The sequence below is a fragment of the Podarcis tiliguerta genome, assembly GCF_965153285.1.
Source record: "Podarcis tiliguerta genome assembly, chromosome: 14".
NCBI lineage: Eukaryota > Metazoa > Chordata > Lepidosauria > Squamata > Lacertidae > Podarcis > Podarcis tiliguerta.
Window position 1 is genome coordinate 48,602,017 of NC_139547.1, and position 24,505 is coordinate 48,626,521.

The window sequence follows — 24,505 nt, forward strand, 5'->3', positions numbered from 1 at the left end:
AAAGGTTTCTGCTTAACGTATTGCTACCAGTACAGTGGTACCCAGCAAGACGAATGCCTCGCAAGACGAAAAACTCGCTAGACGAAAGGGTTTTCCGTTTTCTGAGTTGCTTCGCAAGACGAATTTCCCTATGGGCTTGCTTTGCAAGACGAAAACGTCTTGCGCCTTTTTTTTTAAAACCGCCAATGCATTCCTATGGGAAACCGTCAATACACATTGGTGTTTCGCAAGACGAAAAAACTCGTAGAACCAAAAAACTTGCAGAACGAATTAATTTCGTCTTGCGGGGCACCACTGTATCACCATTTAACTAGCAAAGGGCACAGTATTCAGTCCAGAATTGTTTTGGCATTTCTTTCTTTTTTGGTGGAGCAGAGAGATAGGGAAAAATACAGGTGAAACTCGAAAAATTAGAATAACATGGAAAACTTCATTTATGTCAATAATTCAACTTAAAAGGTGAAACTAATATACGAGAGAGACTCATGACATGCAAAGCAAGATATGTCAAGCCTTTATTTGTTATAATTGTGATGATCATGGTGTACAGTTGATGAAAACCCCAAATTAACAATCTCAGAAAATTAGAATATTGTGAAAAGGTACAGTAGCTATTCAATCCATAACACCTGAAATGGGTTCCTGAGCCTTGAAATGGTCTCTCAGTCTCGTTCAGTAAGAAGCACAATCATGGGGAAGGCTGCTGACCTGACAGTTGTGCAGAAAGCCATCACTGAGACCCTCCATAAGGAGGGAAAGTCTCAAAAGGTAATTGCAGAAGAAGTTGGATGTTCCCAAAGTGCTGTATCGAAGCACATTAATGGAAAGTTATGCGGAAGGGGAAAGTGTGGAAGGAAAAGGTGCACAAGCAGCAGGGATGACCACAGCCTGGAGAGGATTGTCAGGAAAAGACCATTCATATGTGTTGGGGACTTTCACAAGGAGCGGACTGAGGCTGGAGTTAGTGCATCAAGCCACCACACAAAGACGGATTCTGGAGACGGGCTTCAAATGTTGTATTCCTCTTGTCAAGCTACTCCTGAACAAGAAACGATGTCAGAAGCGTCTTACCTGGGCTAAGGAAAAAAAGAACTGGTTTGTTGCTCAGTGGTCCCAAGTCCTCTTTTCTGATGAGAGCAACTTTTGCATCTCATTTGGAAACCAAGGACCCAGAGTCTGGAGGAAGAATGGGGAGGCACACAATGCCAGATGCTTGAAGTCCAGTGTGAAGTTTCCACAGTCTGTGTTGATTTGGGGAGCCATGTCATCAGCTGGTGTTGGTCCACTGTGCTTCATTGAATCCAGGGTAAACGCAACCATCTACCAGGAGATTTTGGAGCATTTCATGCTTCCTTCAGCAGATGAGCTTTATGGAGATGCTGACTACATTTTTCAGCATGACTTGGCACCTGCCCACACTGCCCAAAGTACCAAAACCTGGTTCAGTGCCCATGGGATTACTGTACTTGATTGGCCAGCAAACTCACCTGACCTGAAGTCCATAGAGAATCTGTGGGGCATTGCCAAGAGAAAGATGAGAGACATGAGACTGAGCAATGCAGAAGAGCTGAAGGCTGCTATTGAAGTATCCTGGTCTTCCATAACACCTCAGCAGTGCCACAGGCTGATAGCATCCATGCCATGCCACATTGAGGCAGTAATTGATGCAAAAGGGGCCCAAACCAAGTACTGAGTACACATGCATGCTTCTACTTCTCAGAGGTCCAATATTGCTCTATTTGCAATCCTTGTTTTGCTGATTTCATTTAATATTCTAATTTTGTGGGATTGTTAATTTGGGGTTTTCATCAGCTGTACGCCATAATCATCACAATTATAACAAAGGCTTGACATATCTTGCTTTGCATGTCATGAGTCTCTCTCATATATTAGTTTCACCTTTTCAGTTGAATTACTGAAATAAATGAACTTTTCCACAATATTCTAATTTTTCAAGTTTCACCTGTACATCTCCTCTTCAGGATGGGTGTGTGAAATCTCAGGAAATGGGAAAATTAGTATGAGAGTAGACCTGACACCAATTGACCACTCTCTACAAGCAATGGCTGCTATTCCAACAGTCAAGGGTTTGCTCCTCCAACAGAAAACTACCATGTCATATCAATTTCTAAAGTGACATGCCATGCAAACGATGGGCTAACCAATAATTCACATCTAGTGAAATGGAATACAGAAAATAAAGAGACAGCCAAAGTAACCCAGGTGCATTCTAAAATCATAATAGGATTATTCTGGCCCAAGAAATGCCTGAGTACCTTCTGAAAGAAAAGCAAAGGTAAGCTTCTTTATTACACCATGAAAAGGAATAGGATTTTTTTTTTTTACAATTATAATTTGTTTGGTGGCATGAGGAGAAGGGGGAGAATGAAAGCAAAATCAGTGTGACTAATTTTAGGGCTGCGGATTTAGAAGTATGTTTCTGTGATAAATGAACAAGCAGGCATTATTAACAGAGAGAAGAAATAATACTAATGGCATTATCTGTGAGAGATAATGGGGTCACAGCAAAGCCAATTTTTAATATCGAAAAACTGCTGCCTTACTGTGACTTATTGTAGCTTATTGTAACTGTTCTGGTAGGTTTCCTAGGAATTTATCTCCTACTTGTGGCTATGAAACATTGCTGTAGACAGTAGTTCTTGCAGTCTGTATTCTTGTCTTCCCATTAGGTTTAATTTTTCTATCAAAGATTTACAGAGAACTAAGTACAGTAAGCAGTAATGAGGTCACATCTTGATATAGAAAACCTCTTAGATGAATTTAATTTGAAAAGGCATACTGTATTAGGGAAGACCAGCAAGTTATAGTATGAATCAAACTGTCCTCATAGAAACCCTGGCATTTCATGGAGAAGTTCCTTGCTGAGAAGATCAGTCATTTTGGAGAAGTTTCTTGAAATACAACTTGTCCATGATTACTGATCTACCCCTGCAGAGCAGAGCCACAGCAAAAGTGCTGGACACATCTTAAGAGTCCACTCAATCACTCAGTACAAGAGGCCAGTCTGGGCAGCACCTTATTAACTAATTAACTAATAGAAGGACTGCTCTGGTCTATGGGTATTTGCCAAAACAATTTCTTTCCTTTAATAATACCTGAACACCTCTGTAATACACAGGTTTCCTGTTTAAAAAAGTGAGGAGTTCCTTGGCAGGCAAATCAATATGGAAAGAGTTCCCTGAGGATAGGAAAGTTGAAAACTTCTGTTTTTACTAATGTAAAAATAAGCTGCCTTTAATTCAGTTTCAGAGATAAACTATCAAGTGATTTGGATTCAAAGTATTTGAGGTCAAACCCTACAAGCTAGGTATTTTGTATACTATCAAAGATCCTAAAAGGAAAATGTGGCGGTTGCTATTTCTAGGCCCAAGCAATAACCTGGATCAGAAGGCAGAGTTCAAGAGCACAGTAATGCACTTGTGCATTAACAGAAGGACAGCTCTGGACTGTGGGTATCTGCCAAAACCATTTCCTTCCTTTAAAATTAAAATTCTGATCAGCCTTCGTGTCATTGGCAAAAATGTATGACTTCAACTACATCCTGAATGCACCTTTTCTTTGGTCCGACAAACGGAATATGAGACACTGTTTGCTGCTATACTGTAAAATATTTCAGACAGAAGTAAATGCTCTATTCATGCAAGCAGAAACTACTTGCAAATATATAGATTTTAAAAATCCTTAAACCGAATTTAAACAGTCATAATTGTTTTTTTTTAAAACTCTAATGAACAAACTGTTTTTAGAGGTAGTGTAAAGATAATGTTGACTCTCTCTTCACTGTGATTAAGAGATCAGAACCAAGATGGAGGATTATATGCTCTCTGCCAACAGACCCTCCCACCCCAAACACAATTTTGTCACTCTCACCTTAACTGGGGGAAATGCTGTAGCTCCATGGTAGAGCATCTGCCTTGCACGGAGAGCGTCCTAGGTTCCAGCTCGAAACCCTAAAGAGCTACTGCCAGTCAGGGTAGACAATACTGAGCATCTGTATCTGAGGAAGTGTGCATGCACAAGAAAGCTCATACCAATAACTAACTTAGTTGGTCTCTAAGGTGCTACTGGAAGGAATTATTTTATTTTTTTATTTTGTTTTGTTTCGACTACGGCAGACCAACACAGACTATGCAACACAACTGTGAACAGCCACTGGTTGCAGCAATTCCTTTTATAAGCAGGATACCATGGGGATTAAGTGTACTACTCAGGCAACGGTCCTGGGAATCACTTCCTCTTCTTTCCTCCCTTGCCATATTTTACAAGGGTTAAATAAATAGTGGCTGGTGGGGCAACACAACACAGATAGGCAGCAGTGCTTACCTGGGTTCCCAATGCCAACCACTAGTTACCAAGAGGGAGGAGGAGGCTGCAGCAGGGAGCTAGGTGCAATACAAGCATGGCAGCACTGCCAATCCATCTCTCCCCACTGCCTCAACCCACTTGGTAACCAAGTGTGGAATTGGAAAACCAGGGGGGAGCAACACAGCCCTCCCAGTGCTGCTCTGCTACTGGTTAAATGTGATGTCCAAACAACTGTCATTCCTGGTCTCCACTTGGTACCTTCCACTGAACTGCCACTTGGTAAAGGTAAAGGGACCCCAGTTGTGGCCGACTCTGGGGTTGTGGCGCTCATCTTGCTTTATTGGCCAGGGAGCCAGCATACAGCTTCCGGGTCATGTAGCCAGCATGACTAAGCTGCTTCTGGCAAACTAGAGCAGCGCGCGGAAACACCGTTTACCTTCCCGCAGGAGCGGTACCTATTTATCTACTTGCACTTTGACGTGCATTCAAACTACTAGTACTGGCAGGAGCAGGGACCGAGCAACAGGAGCTCACCCCATTGCGGGGATTCGAACTGCCAACCTTCTGATTGGCAAGTCCTAGGCTCTGTGGTTTAACCCACAGCGCCACCCGCGTCTCCACTTAGCACCTTCCACTGAACTGCCACTTGGTAGCAAGGGTTAAATATGCAGCTTCTCTAACTCTGAAAGAGGTAAGAACTCTCTCTAATAAGAGGCAGTCTTAAGCACAGCAAACAAAACAAAAGCTTCTGCCATCAGAGGACATCAGGAGACAGCAAAGTTTTTCAAAGCTGCTCTGCCAAAAGTGAACTTATTCCCCTTAAAAAGATTCCACCAAAGTTTTCCTTAAAGTGAAGGGTCCCACTACTGCCCCCCCCCCCAAAAAAGTGAACCACTGGACTAGCCTATCTGGCAACCATGATTAAAAATACAGAACATGCTGCATTTTAACAGAAGTTACTTTCTCAGCAGCTGCACAGATATGAGACATTAGGTAAACTGCAGAAACTGACATGTAAACTTCGTTTTGGTGTATGCTCATTTATGTTTTGAAAAGATAACCGAAGAGTTGTTTTGATAAAATTTATCATGTGCAATGTTGTTTTTAAAATGTTAGCGCCTCCTTTTTATTATTGCGACTTCAGCTTAGTTTTACCTAGTAGAGGGGAAAAAATGTAGAAAACAACTAAGCAAGAGGGGTCTTGCAAAATACTGTAAGTTCATATAGTGTTTATTGAGTTCAAAGTGTTTCACAGATTATTTTTCCTCAGAAATCCTTACAAACGACCTATAAAACAGGTCAGTATTAATATCCCCATAATGCATAAGGGCCGAGAGCGAGAGGCTGTATACACACCATACATTTAACATGCTTGAATTCCCCCAAAGAATCCTGGGAACTGCAGTTAACCCACCACAGAGCTACAATTTCCAGCACCCTTAAACTATAGTTCCAATCATTCTTTGGGGGAAGCAATGTGTTTTAAATGTATGGTGTGTCTGTAGTCAGAGAGAGGGAAGGAGGGCTATTCTTGCCTAAGGGCAAATAGTGAATTGATAGCTGAGGTGAGATTTGAACCAGGATTTCTGGACTCATAGCTCAATACCACATGACGTTAGCTCTTGAAGGTATAAAATAAAAGTGCACAATGAGTTTCTGTATCTGCTGTTCTCTTGAAATAACTTTGCTGAAGTGACGGTCCAGAGTGTTTAAATTCACACAGGGTGCAAATTATCTTTGTCTTTGCCTTTGTCTAGTCCTTTTCTCTTTGGAGAATTTACCAAGTACGGTATAACATATTTTAACTGGTTGCCAAGAAGAACTGAAGAAAATAACTTATTCTCCTTTGGTAGCAAACAATTTATAAGAAGCTGATTACAAAGGGGGGGGGGGAAATACCAAGATTGAGTGAAACTGTGTATGGTGCAATCAAAATGAACTTCACTTGCAGTTTCTTAAATCCAAGACAGGTTTCCTCTCTGTCTGTCTGCTTCAAGGGATTGCAACAGTAAAACAGATTAGAAGGTTAAGAAATTTTCTGCCTATTACTATGCTGGGTGTGTCCTCTCCCTTAGGTTTTCTGCTTTGGGTTTTATATATATTTCACCTTGACAAGTAAACTATTAGGACAGGTTTGCGTATAGCATTGCCTAGAGAGGAAAATACAGTAGATCTGCTTGAACTCTGCACACTTCTGGTTCTAGGATCACTACACTCACAGTCTAGTGAACCACCAAATCCAGAGCTTTCCAAACTGTGTGCCGTGACACATTAATGTGCCGGCCGCAGTGTCTAGGTCTATCACTTGAATGCTCCCCACACACATCCTGAGGTGGAAAGAGGTTAGTTTAAACCCCAGTTCGCTAGTAAAACTGAATTACTGTGTCACAAAATGTTGCATGTCTAAAAACAGTGTGACACCACCAAGAAAAGTTTTGAAAGTTCTGACCTAATCCAAGCTTCATGTCCAAGCTTTATGGCCAGCTTGTTTTTCGCATACAAAACGTTGGAAGCCTTCCTGCCCCTATACCAGAGTTCCCACTTACTTTTCAAGGTTTCCCCATTGCTCACATGTATCTTGCAAAACAAAATAATTTTGCAGAGGACATCATCCAAACACAGTTCTGTTGCCTGAAACTCCTCTTATCTCCTTCCCACAACCCATGTTCTGGAACATGAAACCACTTTCTCTAAACTTTCTCTAAACCTTGACATTTAATGAGAAAGATTGCCACAGCAGCTACATATTCATACTCATTTGTCTGTCTGTCTCTCTCTCAGATTTAAAGGACTACCATCCCCCTTTAAAGACAGAAGGGAGAGAAAAAGAGCAGGTGGGGCAGTCATTCTGAGAGCACGCTCTCTGTTTCTCTTAATACAAAGCCTGGCAAGAGTGGCATCACCTACACAGGTGAAAGAGAGAACTGGCAGCCGTTCAAGGCCCACAATAACCAACCAATAGCAATAAAATATCAAGAGGCAAAAGAATGTACAAAAACCACTTACTAGGACATTAAAAAGCAGTCAAAACAGAACAGATCCCACCTACTACTCTTTTCTCAGTCTCCAAGGTGTCTACAAACAAAAGACCATGCATTTGCCCCTTTTTAAAACAAAAGGTTGATGGGTAACCATAGCAATAGACTTATTTCAGACAACTCTGCCCAAGCCTTGAGACTACCAGAAAAGCCCTTTCCTTTCCAGCACTGGTGTTACGCTCTCCCAAAGACTGTATCTGGAGCAGAGCTCTTACTGATGACACATAGGGGAAGAGGAGAAAGTAGATGTGTTTCTGAGATATGCAAGGCAGCCCAGCCCCTGAGATACATGGGTTCCAAGCTATTAAAGGCTTTAAAGGTCATAAAATATCACCTTGGCTTAAGTCTGGAAATTCACTGGCCCAGTCTGCACATTATGGCAAACCACAGTTAACTGTTTACCTTGGCATGGGGAGATTGATCCTCCTTGTACTAAGTGAAAAACAAAGTAGAATAAATCAATTGTGATTCCTGGGTTAGCTTATGTCTGAATTGTCATGGTTTGTTTTGCTCAAACCATGGCTGGTAAGCCAAAAACAAACTTTGCTTGGCTTTATATTGTGTTTTGCAAAGCAAACCATCACCCCTGGTTCTGACATAATGCTGAGTCAGGGGTTGTGGTTTGCTGCTCCCACCCACACTGGGGAGGAGTAAAAAGGGAGCTAACTCTATTCACCATGGCTTACCATGGCAGGCAAACAGGGATGGGTGACTCTTTCAATTTTGGTGTCACAGTTTCTAGTATTTCAAATCTTCAGTTCTCCATATGCTTGTGTCGTTGTTTTTTAAAAAGTTATCATGAAAATTCATTGGCACTGTAGTGCAAATTCTCCTAATATACACTTTTTGTATGCAATTTTGACAAATATACAAAATTCTGCAAAGCAAATTTCAGTAATATAATGCAATTTTTCTATGTTACTTTCACCAACATATGCATTTTTATGTACAGTCTACCTTAGTGTGTGCATTTTTTTTACTTATCTGTGTGGAGAACTGTATTGCAAAATTCAGAGAAGTGTGACTTTCAAAGGAGTGCTGCGTTTTGGTTTGCATAGCATTTTAAAGTAAAGGTAAAGGTACCCCTGCCCGTACGAGCCAGTCTTGACAGACTCTAGGGTTGTGCGCCCATCTCACTCAAAGAGGCCGGGGGCCAGCGCTGTCCGAAGACACTTCCGGGCCAGCGTGACATCGCTGCTCTGGCGAGCCAGAGCCGCACACGGAAACGCCGTTTACCTTCCCGCTAGTAAGCGGTCCCTATTTATCTACTTGCACCCGGGAGTGCTTTCGAACTGCTAGGTTGGCAGGCGCTGGGACCGAACAACGGGAGCGCACCCCGCCGCGGGGATTCGAACCGCCAACCTTTCGATCGGCAAGCCCTAGGCGCTGAGCCTTTTACCCACAGCACCACCCGCGTCCCTTCTGCATAGCATTTTAGAAAGTGTGAATTACACATATTCTCCTTTAAATGTGAACTGAAGTGAATTCCTCTCTCATTCATAAATGCAAATGCTGTCACTGGGCAAGAAGCTATGGCATCACGCAACAGCTGTTGTTTTCAGACTGTTTTTAAGGGCAGCCCCATATAAAAGTGCATTGTAGTAGCAAGAGATAAAGGTGCAGCTAGGCAAGTGACCCTCTATATAAAGCAGCACAGAATTGCACAAGGAATGCAGAAGTGCAGCTGCACACTGAGCAGCCACCGCTGCCTCTGAACACATCTGCCATAGAACCACTGACCTATAAGTGAACTTTCATAGGTCTGCTACTCAAGATTAGAAATGCAAATATGTCCTTAAGTACAAGAGATAGAGGCACTCAGATCTCCAACTATTTAGCACACTTCCAAGTCAATGGAATGTACCAAAAAAGATAAAAGTATCTTATCAGCCTTTACTCTAATAAAACCAGAGATTGCTTTACATTCTTAAGACTATAAAAAAAGGTTAAGGAAAGGAAAATCCTAGGTTTTAAGACCTGTGAAGAAACATGGCATTGCTCAATTGCTGAGCAATACTCATATCTAAACTCCAGGCAGAATGATGTGTTTTTCTTTTGATATGCACTTGCAGTCGCTACTGAAATGGACTCAAATTGTGCACATGCACTATGTTATAATACAGGCCACTAATGAATTTTAAACCATTACAAGAGCCATTTATAAGATCATCCAAGCTGCTCGGATAGCTTTCAGCTCAGCTGATTTGTGCCGTTGTGGTTTTGTAAAATTCTAGTATGGAATGTATTCCTGCAGACATTTGCTCAGATGTAACTGAATTTACATTACACTTATACTATTGAATAGTATGTGTAAAAGCCACATCAACAGGAAATTTTACATATCTGGGAGCATTATCTGTGCTATATCAAGGGAAATGGCAATGCTCCACTGTAAAAATCAGAGAAGCAAATGCTACCACTTTTGCATGCTCTTGGCTCATAAAAAATAGCAAAGATAAACTTTTGCAAGACCAATGCAGTTTATGGTGTAGCTGAAAAGGCATAGGAGATAAAAAAAATTGCCTTGAGCTGCATTTGAAAGCTATGTAGGTAAAGAAATGTGAGGGCTCACTTAGATAAGCACAAACAAAACAGAGTTTTATAACAGCTTAAAGACTAGTAAATACACTGGTAATTTAAAGCCTAGCAGACAGGTACAGAGGAAAGAAACAGGTACAGAGGAAAGAAACTGTAACTAGTGGGGCCAAAAGACCATGACATGGGGTAACTGTGGTTGTCCATATCAGTATGGCATCGCCCTCTGGAGCACCTAGGCAGGATCATTTCCCATTGCTCCCCTGACTTCTAGTCTAGACTGGAAGAGCAAGCAACCTCTTAACCCCAAACTGGAAGGGGGTCGCGGAATCAAAACACATGACTGGTATGTGAGTTACCTCAAAGCAAATCCCATATACATAACTATTAATGATGAATATAATGTATGAAAAGAGGAGTGAGAAAGGAATTGAACCCAGAAGTCCGTAGAGGCCCCTCTCACGTGTATGGCACTTGCAGAATCCATACTTTCAATTCTTAGTGGAAAGTTATATGCCGGCCCCAGAAAGAAGGGTGGGTGGAATGTCGTCTGGGAGACTCAGAGAACAGAAATTCATGGCAAAAACATTTCCATTTTCTTCAGAGGCTCCTGGAGTGCATAAATAATTCTGATTTCACAGAGCAGTAATACTCCTAGGCTTCCTGGGGACCAGTCATACTGTCCCAACAACTGCTGCAGAACTCAGTGGCCAAGTGTTCCATCTGCAGAGCAAGAAACTCTACTAGTAATGTTTAGTAAACATGTGAACAGATGCCAAAGATGCAACAATATACATATCTAAGCTGAAACCTAGTGTATTACTTAAAACTGAAGTAATCTAAAAGTTTTCTCTTAATGCACACAAACAAAGCAGAGCAGACATTGCAGGGAGTTGGACTAGATGATCTCTACCAACTCTACAATCCTATGGTCCTGTATTTGAGAACTGTGTATAACATGCCCTTTCTCAAAGGCACCAAAGATCTCCTAGGTGGAGGCAACCCTGTTAATAGGGGCGGAAAGTTCTTGCTTTCTTATTGGTTTGTTTTTGTTTTTGTTTTTGTTTTTATTATGTGTTTTGTTCTTGTATTTTTATGTTGTGAACCACAATGAGATCTATGGATGACTGGTGATATACAAAATAAATAAATAAATAAATAAATCCATCCATCCATGATTCTATACCGGGAAACAAACTCTCAGTAAGGCCAAATCAATATCTAGCAAAGCTGTAGTTTTTAGATCTCCAGAACAGAGAAACCTATAAACAATGCTGTAACTGTTTCAGCTGTAATATCTTATATAATATTTCTTATGTTAAGATTCATGATTTGATTAGATTAGATTATTAGATTTGTACAGCGGTTTGTATATGAAAATTCAAACAAACCACAAAAGGCTGCTTATCTAAGGGAATTAATTTTCACACCCATTAGACATGTTTACTCAGCTTCATTTCAACTTATGCCCACAGAATATTGGACTGGTAAATTCTTTAATAGGCCAACCAATGACCATCTTTGTGTGTGTAAATCAGGCCAGAACAAAAACACTGCACAGCATATCCTGTATAGCCTTTTGTATAATTCACCTAGGGATGTATTTTTCTATTCACTACAGAATTTTCTAGAAGGTTAATCAGATTATTTCAAAATTAGATAGTTACTGGTTGATGCAGACAGGTTTGTTACCTATAAGGCCCCTTTATATGTGCTAGCAGCAAGGAAAACCACAGGATATGTTTTTGACCTAAAACAGTATACAGTAAGCTCCAGAGAGCCAGTGTGGTGTAGTGGTTAGAGCGGTAGACTCGTAATCTGGGGAACCAGGTTCGCATCTCCGCTCCTCCACATATAGCTGCTGGGTGACCTTGGGCCGGTCACACTTCTCTGAAGTCTCTCAGCCTCACTCACCTCACAGAGTGTTTGTTGTGGGGGAGGAAGGGAAAGGAGAATGTTAGCCGCTTTGAGACTCCTTCGGGTAGTGATAAAGTGGGATATCAAATCCAAACTTTTCTTCCAAAGAGGAGTTCTTTTTTCATCTAAATGATTTGAGGAACCTTGTGATTATAAGCTTTAATAATTTGCAATTCTGAAAATGTATTGTTGCATGCCACCCGTCTCTGAGTGGTGTGAGACTCCAGGGGTTCTAGACACATACCCAGGGTTTGTGCTTCCTTTTGGAACAAGGCCTAGTGGAGACTGTGGTGTCTTTAGGATACAGTGGAACCTCAGTTGTTGACCTCTCTGTTGACGCATGTTTTGGCTTTCGAACGTCGAAAACCCAGAAGTACCTGCTTTGGTTTTCGAACAATTTTTGGAAGCCAAATGTGCCTCACAGCTTCCGTTTTGAGTTTCCCTATTATATTGAGGCTTCCGCTTTCAGTTCTTGGTTTTTGAATGTTTTGGAAGTCAAACAGTCTTACAGAACGGATTACATTCAAAAACCGAGGTACCATTGTATATGGTCTATTTACACACTTATGCAACTTGAGCCTGTGATGGAGGTGTTCACAGCAATAACACCCCCCAAAGGGTCTTGTTTATCCCACAGCCGAAGCCTTGGATTCAAACAGAAATCAAACCTTGCTTTCAAAGATTGCGCTGACTCTCTCCCCAGCTTGTTGCTTTTCTTCTAGGTCACATCACTGCCAAACTCTGTTCTCCATTCTGGCTTTTTCTGTAGGGGGAGGGCCCTCCACCCATTTGCCATCTTGCACCAAGTCCCTTAATTCCTCATTGCCTCACCAGGAAGTTACCTTGCCTATTTCAGGAATTAGAAGGCTTGATTAGCTTTTAACACTTGCTGGATCAAGGGATTAGAGGGGTCTGACACACACACACCAAAAAGCCTCACAACAGTATGTTTTAACTTTCTCTTCCGGTTATTTGTTTTAATGATTTATATTATAATGGCCATTGGCTACTAAGTATAAGACACTGACTTACTGAGAATAGGGATATCACCCTCAAAGGCCGCTGAAGCTGCTGCCTGCAAGAAAAAGTAGGCAGCAATAACCCCATTAGTAGGTCTTTCACTAACACTTTATAGGCTAAGAGTATGTGTTCTTTAATCCATATGGATTTGGAAATTTTACTTTCTCTAGCCTCTGACCTTTGTACTCTTCATGCAATCTAAACAGAAGCGCAGTGCACACCCACACCGACAGTGCACCACATACTTCTAGCTTGTGCCAGCTCTATTCCCTGGGATCACAGAATCATAGACTCCTAGAGGTGGAGGGGACCAAGGGTGATCTAGTCCAACCCCTGCAATGCAGGAATCTCAGCTAAAGCATCCATGACAGATGGCCATCCAACCTCTGCTTAGAAACCCTTAAGGAAGGAGAGTCCACCACCTCTTGTGGGAGTCTGTTCCACTGTTGAACAGGCTTGGTGCAAAAGGACAGCAGAGAAATCTAGAATCTATGGCTGCAGGCAAAATATGGCTGCAGGCCTATCTCTTTCATGCGGAAGACACATGGTTTTGGGTCCACCAACAACACTCTCAGCCCCGAGTCTTTGTGGGCTGGTGTTATGGCCACTAAAAAAAACATCTAGATGTGAGCAAAATAGGAAAAATGTGACCACTTGTTCAAAGGGCTTGGAGCTACAGAGTTTGGCTCCTAGAATCACCAATATGGTCCAACATTATGGCTAACTAGGTAGAGTCAGTTTATGAGTCAAAGTCACCCTACCCCTTGGTGAAGTAAATGTGAATGGTTCTGCTTACATGCTCCAGAAGGGGGCATCATCCTGAGGATTAGGAATGCCCTCTGTGAACCTTTGGAGAAGACAGTATTAGCAAAGTGTTGTGAATGTGTTCTTGCAGGGATTTGAGCTGTACATAAATGTTACAGACCCACCACTATCCAATACATTTCCTGGCTTTGGGGATTTATTGTTGACTTCCTGCCCCCTTTATGCACATATGTGGATATATATTTGCCAACTGAGGATACACTTCATGCTTCTCATAAAAGCTTGACACTAAATCTGCTTATCTTCTAGGTAGCCACAAGACTCTAGTTATTACTTTTTTCCCAGCACATATGCAATCTTGGGGTTAGCACCGATCCTTATGTAGCCAAAACAGCACCACCTACTCACAAAAGAAAATTATCAGCAGGCTCAGGTGAATGCTGAGCTTTGCAGTACAAAAAAGGGAGGGAATACCACCCCACCTCCCAAATTGAGAAAACAAGAGGATGGAAAGAAGGAGTTCAGAATCAAAGTCAAACAAAGCCATGACCTGAGTCTCAGCCAGAGCTCATTACATGGCCAAAGACTCTACTGACAGCCAACATGACCTTGGTCTTCAAGGGTTCCTTAGTTGGGACAGTTTTTCCACTCTGGACACCTTCAAGGGTCCCAGCCATCCTTCCAGTTGTGGAGAAGCCAGAAAACAGAAACGCATCCTCACCACAGCAATATTTTGTTGCACAGCCTCACTTATACTTTTAGAAAGTGACTGCTTCAAGAGGTGAGGTAACTATGGGACTATTAAAACAAATGATGGAACTGTTAAAACAAAAACAAAAAAGTCAACAAACATCATCTAGTTTGTTGTTAGGAGAAGAAGCAGTAGTTTCAAATCCAATAGTTGTCAAGGGAGTATGACTCCTGTTCCCACCCCTCGTTACTGCCACCTCATCTACATTGTGCAGAATACCACAAACGATGGCATCCTTCATATCAATATGCCTCTTTCAAAACATGGAGCAACAACATAGTTGGGCAATTTTTAAACCCCACCTGTAATACTGAAGTAGCTCGCGCGCGCGCACACACACACACACACGCTCTCTCTCCATATATAAATTACTACAATTCCTAAAAGTCTATATGGTGTAATTAATGTTTGCATCAATTAAAAAAACCCAGAGGATGTTATATTACACAACTGATTGTTCACAAATCATTGTTAATGATACAAAATTGACACCAACACCTAAACTCTCCCAACACAAATCAAATAATGCCAAAGAACAGGAAGCCAATGTTACTACATTGGCTAATGTCATCTAGTCCAAATCCCTGCGATGCAGAAATGACAGCTAAAGAATCCCAGACAGAAGGCCATCCAACCTCTGTTTAAAAACCTCAAATGAAGGAGCCTTCCAATGTTGACAATTCCCATAGTCAGAAAATTCATTCTAATGTTTAGACAAAATCTCTCTCCTTTTTTAATTCAAATTTGAATTAATTGATTCTGGTCCTATCCACTGGAGGAGCAGAAAACAAGCTTGCTCCATCTTCCATGTGACAGCTCTTCAGATAACTGAAGACTAGTACATACCCAGCTCCCTCAACCATTGATTTCCAGACCCTTTATCATCTTGGTCTCCCCCCTTTGAACACATCCCAGCACATTTTGGTAATTTTCATATTGTGAAGACGTGGCTTAAGAGTAAGTAAAACTGTCAGAATGGTAGAATAAGCTGCACACAAAAATATGTTAGAGGTTCAACTTAATTCCCATTTTAAACAACTGAAAAACCAACATGTGAAGAGCATATAAACCATTAGTTCATCTACTCTGTACCATCTACTCTGACTGACAATGGTTCTCCAGGGTGTCACATAGCAGGGCCGGAAAGTCTATCTTTCAGAAATCCTTCTTCTAAAAACTGTGTATGCTGGGAATTAAATGTGGGACCTTCTGCATGCAATGCTGCTCCATTTTAAAATCTGTCTGGAAAAGCTTGAGTCTGGGAATATGGAATCCAATAAAAAAGGAATGAGTTTATTCTAAAGCCCTGGTTGGCAACTAATTTTTAAACTGGGACCATATTTTCAATGCAGCAAAGACTCAAGGATCAAGGACACTGGCTTTTTTAACACCCTCTTCCCAGCATGAACAACAACACAGCTTCTGACAATGCCCACTCCTTATACACTTCAATTTATTGCTTCCCTATTTGAGCCAAGATGCAGGCAAAAGGGAGCCAGTCTTCTGCTGGTGTTCAGGCAGGATAAAAGGCAGTAAAAGAGCCTGTGCATCAGAGCTTTTGAGGAAGAAGCCACTGACAGGGCCTGTTGCAATGTATATGTCTGAACCCACATGCCTGTCTCCAGACAGTGCCAAGGGTTGGTATTTTCTAAGGCACCAAGACCTGCCAAATGCCAGCCATTGCAACAGCACAGTCATTTTCATTTTGCATGGAGCACCTGAGGTCAGAGGGAAAATTCTGTTTCCACTCCTCATATACAATACATGAAGTGGATCTACTGAGGATGCTTTGTCCAACATTCAAGGTATGGCAATGGCAAGTGATGTGCACAGTGCTATTTTTCTAGAAAAGGAGGTGCCAGAACTCACCATGAACACCTCCCTCATACTCTTTAATGGCAATGGCATCGCCCTGAGAGATGCCGGAACTGAGTTCCAGTGAGTTCTGGCAATGGGGTGGGGGGAACCCCTGAAGGTGCATAAGAAGAGGCAGCATATTTCTGACAGCAGTGGTGGTTATTGAGGGCCAAACAAGAAACCTCCAGAGGCTTAACTGAGCTTCTAGGCAGCCTACAGTAAAATTAAAACCCACAAAAAGGCAATTTTAATAAGCAGAAATAATATACAGTAGTATAGTCTTGGTTTAAATAATCCTGCTGTTGTACTGCATTGTACTTTGAAATCCTAGTTACACTGTAAAATTGTAAGTTCCTTTTTAGAATACTGTTCTTCCTAAGGCTATGTTTCTATTAATAAGGTAATGCTGCTATGTTTGACTTAAAAAAAAAAAAAGAACCTTCCTGGAATAATCTGCAAAGGAAATGTACATGCCTCAGTATTCCTTTTTTTTAACAAGACTACTCAGTTAAGACAGCTTCAATGCTTATTCCCTATTGTGGTCCCGTGGCCTGTGTGCACTTGATAATGGTTTTTTTTATGAAACTGTCTTAGAGGTTTAACAGTTCTCTAACTAGAAAAATGCCTTTTAAATGTGATGCCTTTTCAAAAAAATACAGAGAGCGTTCAGGACTCTCTCTACACTGCTGCAGAGGCAAATCAGCCTCAGGGCAGTAATCAGACCTCATGATTAATGCCCCTTCACCCTCCTGACTTAATCACTTAGAGATATCACTGTGGAGGGCTTGATTTTGTAACAGACCTCTCTGCCAATCGGAGAGTACAGCTGAAGCTTAAAGGATTATGCTGTGTATGTATGTGTTGGGGGAGGTCACGTGAATACATGGAGTTCAGTGCCACTAACAACAGTGATGTGGTGGAGTCAGCGTTCTTCTCCTAAGCTCAGCTATTGTTTACCCTTTACAGAAATGAGACACTGGAGCTTTTGCTGAACTTACTCTGAGAAAGTTCCAATTTGAGGAGCAAAATGTTTCTGCCTGCTGTCAAGAAGCCTACATACTTCACTCTGAGGCAAGGTAGTGCATACCAGGTGAGTGCTCAGCTGCGTTGCTTTGTAGCTTGCTTTTTAAAACAAAGGGAATTAAAGGGTGTTGTTTTTGCTATAATACAGGCAAACGGTTAATGAGCAAAAGCATAGAACTTCTGCATCAGAAGGCAGTAAGCACCTGTGAGACGATTCATAATTTTTTTAAAAAGGTAATCTGTTAGGAAATTGTGTATGTAGATATCTTTGTTTCAATACTATGGATGTTATATCTAATTAAACTTCATCTAACCTTATCAACTTCCTTTACTGCAACTTTTCTAGAAATATGTATTGTATACATTTAAATGGATCAGTAACTTTAATACTTTCTATTTTGTCATTCATAAAATACAAGGTTATACCAACAGATTTAAGGAAGAAGTATAATGGTACACAAAATATTACAAAGCTGTGATTTTACATTTTATGTTGCAATAAGTTAGAGTCAGCAATCCAGCTGCATTTTTATTAAGTCATTAGAAGAGATGGTTAGTAAAAGATGAAACTTCATTAGATTGTAACAGACTTGGCTTGGTATTTTAATGCTAACATAGATTCAAAAGAACTTTTAATCCTGTTTTGCAATATATATGAATGAATATATGACACAGATATGAAGTATTCATTTAAGTCTGGTATCTGCATGTCTACTGTAATATTAAGCAAGACTCAAAAGAAGTATTGGCTGAAACAGCTAAATCTTGTAGCACCTTAAAGATTAATTTTTAAGTCAACTAATAAATTAATCCTGCATTGCAGGGGGCTGGACTAGATGACCCTCATCTAGTCCTACTCTACAGTTCTATGATTCTATGACTCTAGTCCACAAAACATTGTACCATAATCAATTTTTTTCCCTTTAAGGTGCTACAAAGCCATCTTTGTGATTTTTGGTACAGCAGACTCCCCCCAGAAGTGGTCTGAGCTAAGCAATTAATAACAGAACCTTAGATACTCTATATAAATCCTAAAAAAAGAGACAAAAGTAAAAAAATGTTCTGAATACCTGCTTCTTAGTTTCCAATTGAAATATACAGAAATATTATCTAACTGACTTCAGGAGTCAAAAATGAACTGAAATATTTGTGTATGTTTAAATGCAGATATGAATAGTCTTACTGGTAAACATTATAGGATTGTTGGTTCAAATAATGATCGGTAGCAGAAAATCAATTGTGTCTGAAACAAACAGCTCTTTTCTAAAATAAAAATGTGCCTGACAGGAGCCATGCACTCCTGCAAAACTAGTTTACAAATGAAGCCCTTTTGTAAAGGAAAATTTGGAACTTAGCAACTACTGCAGACCAACAATACCATACCTCTTTAGCAGGTAAAATTCCACATACCTCTCAATGGAGGAATATAGGTTTGTGTAAGTCTGACAGCTTAAGCATCGATATCAATCTGATTTATATATCTATCATAGTATACATCCTAATTACACCACAACCATCCTGTGAGGACTAACAGCTATAACAAATTTCTTTATTATATTAATTCAAAGCTTGAAAGCGACTGGATTTTGGGAGTTAACCCACTGAGTACTATTTAATCTCTGGTGAATGGAAAGCAATACTTAAATATCTAAGTTTCTGCACACTGCCCAGAAGCCGCATAGATATTCCCCCCATTACGTAAAAATTATATATAAAAATACTAAGCTTATGCTTTAATGAAAAGATATTCCCATCAGGGGAATATTCCACATCAGGGGAAAAGGTGGGGTATAATAATAATGATAATAGTGCTCATGGACAAAGAACATCTATGCAACTAGTGAAATAACATGTGGGCATAAATTACGAAGGACTTCAGTTAAACCGACAGTAGAAAAGAAGATGCACAAGAAATTTCAAGTAATAATAATAAATACATGAATAACATTAACAAGAGACTTGTTGAAAAAGAAAATGGTTAATACTGGATGATTAACTTCACCAACTGTCCCTGCTTCAAGGATCTAACATTTAGAAACATTTCAATCAGCTTCCCAGTAAGGTTGCAACCCATCCCTAGAAAAATGTGGTTTGTCCTTTTTCTGGACAATCAAACGGGACACCTTTTTCATGCATTCCAGCTCCTCCTCCTCCTCCTCCTCAAAACTGCTTGGACAGAGGATGGGTCCAGTGAGAGGAGAGGAGTGAGAGCCTGAGCAGGAGTTTGTGCGAGCAGAGGATGGGTCCAGGAGGAGGAGAGCCAAGAGTGAGAGAGTTGTCGCAGGACATGGGCAGAGGGTGGGGCCAGTTTTTGCATGGGTAGAGATGGGTCATGGAACATGAGAGATGGGGTTTGCTGTGCACAGGCCTGCTGTGGTGGAGTCTCAGGTTTTGTGTGGACGGGTTGCAGGGCCCTGGTCCAGTGTGGGAGAGAAAGTTTTTTGCGTGGACAGAGGGGATAGGATGGGTCAGACTCAGAGAGCGAGAGAGGGGTTTGCACAGTCCTGATGGAGAATGGGGGGAAAGGGTTTTTGCAGGGGCAGAGGCAGGTGCATCAGAGATGGAGATTCAGAGACACAGTGTCAGAGAGTGAAGAGGGGTTACATGGGCCTGGTCTGTCCATTCGGTGGAGAGCAGAGGGATTGGGTATGAGTGTTTTTGCATGGGCAGAGGTGGGTGGGACGGAGAGTGAAAGGTTTTTTTTTCGTTTAATTGAATAAACCACTGTAACCCCTGTGTGCCATTGTAATAGATTGCTTTGAAGTCATTTCTGCACCAGGTAATTTGTAACCCCCAAATTCCCTGCCCCAACATGTCCCATATTTTGCCTGACCTTTTGTTTTGCCCGACCAAAGGCGACAACGTTACTTCCTAATTATGTTGCTATTGTCTGCATCATTAGAAATAATGAAGAACAAAAAATAGTTGCTAGGAAAATTGCACTCTAATTCACTGTCAAAAGTTACTAAAGGTGTAGCCTAGTAAATATAATAGGAAGAAATGTTCAGTAAAATCAATGAAACTACGGTAACTTCCAGTTACACACTTTAATAAAGTAAGAACACTTAAGGCTACCAACTCTGCTAGGGATTAAGTAAAGAGAGTATGGTTTGATTGGGAATTAGCACGCTTCCTAGTAATTTTAGCCACAAAGTAGCTACCCTGAACATTCAAGACCAGAAATGCAAACCAAAGCAACCATCCTTATTATGAACACCAACGGGAGAAAATATCCTGTTTCAATGCATTTCCTGGAAATATTTATGCATTACCAGTCCTGGCATTCTGAGGCCACAGAATATGAGCCTGTTTCTCAACAGGAAACTCCACTGCAGCCAGCATAATGCACCGCTGATAAGTCACTAGGTCGACTTTCACTTGTTTTATTGACAGGAAGTAGCACAGCATAATGGTTTCCAGGAGAAGCACCATCTGTGCCGCCTGTGAATCTTTTCCAACTGGCAAAAGAATATCTATGGAAAATGTTCCCATGATGCCAAGTTTGACTTCTTTCCCCACTCACAAAGTCTAAACTCACAAAGTTTCAACAAATGGAGTTTGGGTTAGTAAATGAACTGTTGCTTCTGTTGTGCCAAATTCATTGAGGCAGATTCAGTTCTGAAATAACAGCCAAGCTGCAATAAAATCAACAGTACCATCATTTCTCACACTGAAACTAATGTGGCCAACAATTTGGGAGATTTGAATTGCCTTGGAATGATGATTTGTGTCAGCACACATCTCAAGTGAACCATGTCAGATCTCACCAGATTTCACGTAAACATCTATTTTTAATACAGATTAATGAAACTGAAAGTTGAAAGGTGATTCGGAGAAAAGAAGAAAAATCCTACAATATACAGATTATTTGTTGCTTACAGCATCTCTTTCAGAGATCAATCTGGCTCGTTCTTATCCATTTGTACTTCAGGTTGCTAGGCTGTCTCAGTCACCTGCTCTTTTGCTAAAGCAGTTGTCCGTTTTGCTTCTGTGAAGTTTTTGCAATAAAGTTAAATTTATGAGGGCAGAACAGTATTGTTACTAAAGTTCTGTGCCACCCCCCAATTTCTGCCAAGTGGTAACGAAATTCCAGGGGGGTCCAGGTGCTCACCTGGGGTCGTGTTTCTTTTGGGAGATCAAGGCAGTGTCTTTAAGAAATATGGTTTATTGTACACATATTTACATCTGGATCTACTTTGGAGAGAGTTCAGAGTAGTACATCTGAAGCAGGGCTTGTTCCCCACAGCCATGCAGCATTGGAGTCCAAAACATCCTGCACACCATCTCTGGGTCTCTTTCCTAGCCTGTCAATCTGGTTCTACCCCACAGGGTCTCTACCTGGAGTTTTGGCTTTGCCCTTCTTCCCAAGAACCCTTGGTCCAAGCAACTCCTCCCCCTGTGTCTGCTCGCCCCCCCCCCCGCCTTATCCAGACCTCTTTTTTCAAAAGAACCATATTCTTCCTGTTTGATACCACACCTCCTGTAACCTCCCCCTCCTAACTCTGGTATTTCTTCTGCTAAATAACACACAGATGGGAGGGGAACAAACAGCAGCTGCATGGTCACTTTTTCAGTGATGTCCTGAACAGGAAAACTAGTTCAGCCCATATTCTTCACTGGTCTGGCATGTTCCTTTCATTACTCCAAACATTATCTAAATGCTACCATTTATTTATTTCTAACATTCACTAACTCTAGCAGTTATAGGTCGTCGCCCCCCCCCCCCAAAAAAACCTGTTACTCCAGATCTGTAACAGTATATTTTCTGAATAGTTTTCTAATCTGAAGAAAGATAAATGCATTCTTTGCATCAATCTTCCACTACCTTTGTAATGTATGTTACGGCAAAATCTGGGTGCGAGGCTGCTCTGCCACCCAGCTCGTCGGACTAAGTCCGCGGGTCCCTGTGGAGGAAAATGAGTTCAGCCGGAGAGGAGCAAACTGCAGAAGATCCATGTTTATTGCGCAACAAGGTTCAAGGCGAGATTGAACAGCGAGAAAAGGGTGACATGAACTTTTGAAACTTCCCTCCATGTCCCAGAATACAGTGCAAAATACATCCCAGTTACATCATGAATACATTAAGAAGAGGTTGGGTTACACAGATTACATCATGAATATATTAAGAAGAGGTTGGGTTACACAGGATTAACATATGGAGGAGGGAGGGGGGAATATGCAGAGCTGGAGATATGCGCAGATAAGCACATCCTGAGTACCGGTGATGAGAAGACAATGGTCCATGTATGCATAGTCTGCCACCTGGCATTGCCCAGAGGAAAGGCCAGGCAGAGTGATTTGACAGGATTAGGGTCTTAACACCTTGCTTGAGGGATTATGGAGGACAGGGAAGGTGTCATGGAGTTCTAGAGAAATTGAGCAAATTGGCACGTTGATTTTCTATGATTTATAGATTTTAGTCCCTTCTGTCATTGACAGTTGGAAATAAATGGATATATTGTAGCGAAGAAGGAGGTGAAGAAGACATGCCCCCCCCTTTCCGTATCAGTCCCCCATTCGGAGATAGATTTGCATTAAAGTTCTGTAAGAACTTGCAAATATTTTCTCCGCATCCTAGATTTCGGTGATCTTGTACTACCCTTCCCCCATTTGCCGCATTTGTACATAGTCTGGGAAGGTAGAAGAGGACAGCGAAGGAGGGAACAACATGGAGCAATACAATGTACGTGTGTTATATAGATATGCGCTAAATAATGACTTGGTATCAACCGTACCAGATGTGTGGGTTTATGCAAACCTGAAAGGGACTTGCAAGCCATGCCTCTTATGGTCATTTGCAAGTATAGCAGTGCAGATAGCTGGATATAGGATATTACTTAAAGGGAACATCTGTTGTATTTTGTTACTAAATTACTTGTGCCATTCTGGCTCTTGGGAGAAACATTTTCTCAATAGTGTCTATGCTTTACATTTAGCAGGAAGGTCCACTACTGACTGAAAAATACAGTTGGTGGTTTGTCCTTTGCCATTTTTGTGTGTTTCTCAGGTGTCAAGCTAGCTCTTCTATGGTCTCACACCGGCATAGTGGTATAGTAACACATCCTGTTGAATCCCCTCAGGGCTTTCATTTAACCATGTCGCCTGTCACTCATCATAGCTGGCACAGGTTTCGGACATATCGTGAGGGAAACGTCTTTGCCTTGGCCATTCAATGGGGTTTTATTATTGCAGGCTCTGGTCTTGCACTCATGGAAAGTTGATCGCTTGCTCTTAAGGACCAAAAGCTAATTGCAGCCTGGATACACATGCCCAATTCTAACAGAGTCCAATTTGAATTTATCTTGCCCCATGGTTCTCAACTTTTCAAAACCAATATGTTAAACAAAACCATTCTTAAAAGGGGCACTTCTCCAAATGAGTCAATTTAACTCTATAAGGGACCATTCCTGCTACATCAAGGCATATACACGTTTCTTGTTATCAATAATAGTAATAATATGTTGGAGATGTAAGGAAAGTGAAGGGACCTTATTCCACATATGGTAGTCGTGTCCTCAAATAAATAAATAAAATTCGGGACGTGATCTACACCCATTTTCATTTGGCATTCTAATCAAAACATCTCAAATAATAATAAAAGAGTGTTGCTTCAAAACTACCTGATAAAATATGGTTCCAAGAATAATACTTGGTTGTGGTTAGATTAATTTCACGGCTATACGGGAAACCCAAGATTAATAAATAAATACAGAACAATTGCTACTTAAAGACAGTACTGAATCTGCAAGAGATACAGAGAAGTCATAGAAGAGATTTGAAATAGTTTTCTGGAACAGAAAGAAAGAAATAGTAAAAGGTACTCTCTTTCCGGAATCTAAAGATAGCCTGCTCTATCGGAAAGCATGTAATATATGAGAATCCTCCATGAAAAACTTGGGGTGTAAGCCATATCCCTCTGTTGTTCATAGTTATGTACCCTACATTATACAGAAACAATTACACACAAAAATTTTGTCCCCCCTTTGTGGAGATAATGCACTATCACCCCTACATAATAACACATAATACACAAAACATACAAATCATTAATTCTACACCATATCTTGAGGCAATAATGTGATCTTGAGACAATTCTTGCTGCTTTTACATGTATTTCCAAACTTGGGCACAAGGGCATTTCTTGCCTGCATTTGAGTCAACGGGAGGAAGTTAGCAGCCCTTCCAAACGTCGCTGAAATGTTATAGCTTTCTAAGTCCTTTCCTTCTTGGGTTGTAGTCAAAAGATAAAATGTTCCTCAAAATTCAATTAGTC

General features: G+C 41.0%; 2 protein-coding genes across 9 annotated transcripts in view; one reads left to right on the forward strand and one right to left on the reverse strand.

Moving 5' to 3' along the window:
• The window catches only part of CHLSN (cholesin), a 149,121-nt gene that overhangs the window by 59,039 nt on the left and 65,577 nt on the right, over window positions 1-24,505 (reverse strand). The window lies entirely within an intron of this gene.
• Window positions 1-24,505, forward strand: part of GPR146 (G protein-coupled receptor 146) — a 55,833-nt gene that overhangs the window by 12,944 nt on the left and 18,384 nt on the right. For all 3 annotated transcript variants that reach the window (XR_014504927.1, XR_014504928.1, XM_083413726.1), the window contains one exon: window positions 17,176-17,299. The gene's annotated coding sequence lies outside the window, so the exon portion shown is untranslated. The remainder of the gene's footprint in view (window positions 1-17,175; window positions 17,300-24,505) is intronic.